Here is a 776-nt window from a genome sequence, read left to right as displayed (position 1 = left end):
GCCTGGAGAATCCCAGGGACAGAGGAGCCTGGTGGGTTGCCGTCTATGGGGTCGCACAGAGTCGGACACAACTGAAGCGACTTAGCAGCAGCAGCAAGAGATTCCTTGGGACATCTCTGGTGGTGGTCCAGTGGTTAAGAATCACCTACCAATCCAGGAGACACGGGTTCAATCCTTGGTTGGGGAAGATCCCACGTGCTGCAGGGCAACTAACCGCATGCACCGCAACTACTGAACCTGTGCTCTAGCGCCCTCAAGTGGCAACTACAGAGCCGACATGCGGCAAGGAAGAGCCCATGAACTGCAACGAAGACCCAGTGCAGCCAAAAGTACATAAGTAAAAAGTCAATCCAGATATCATTGCCACAATGAAATATTAAGTATAGGACACGGCAGCTTCCAGCCACACTTTCCAATGGAAGCCTTTGAATTTAAGTAAAAGGGTTTGATGTCTAAATGTTCAAAATAAATAGATAAAATAAAACGTTAACTGCTATCCTGGACAATTTCTCATGCTTGGTGATAGCCTGACATCTTTTGAACAGTTTTCCTGCGAGGAGCAAAATTCTCCCAGTTCAAGCCCACTAGAAACCAGAAATTCACTCTCCCACCCACCTTTGCACCTAAATGTCTCTACCGAGCAGACACACCTCTCCAGAGCAATACAAAAAAGTGGATCCTGGCATTGGCATAGGTGTCCAGCTTGAGGGGGCAGCCGTGGCAAAGGGTCTGGTGTCCAGCATGTGTAAGGAACATGCACTCCAAGGTGTCCTCAC

This window comes from Bison bison, unplaced genomic scaffold (genome assembly GCF_000754665.1).
Source record: "Bison bison bison isolate TAMUID 2011002044 unplaced genomic scaffold, Bison_UMD1.0 scf7180017864390, whole genome shotgun sequence".
Classification (NCBI taxonomy): domain Eukaryota; kingdom Metazoa; phylum Chordata; class Mammalia; order Artiodactyla; family Bovidae; genus Bison; species Bison bison.
This window is presented reverse-complemented; position numbering follows the sequence as displayed.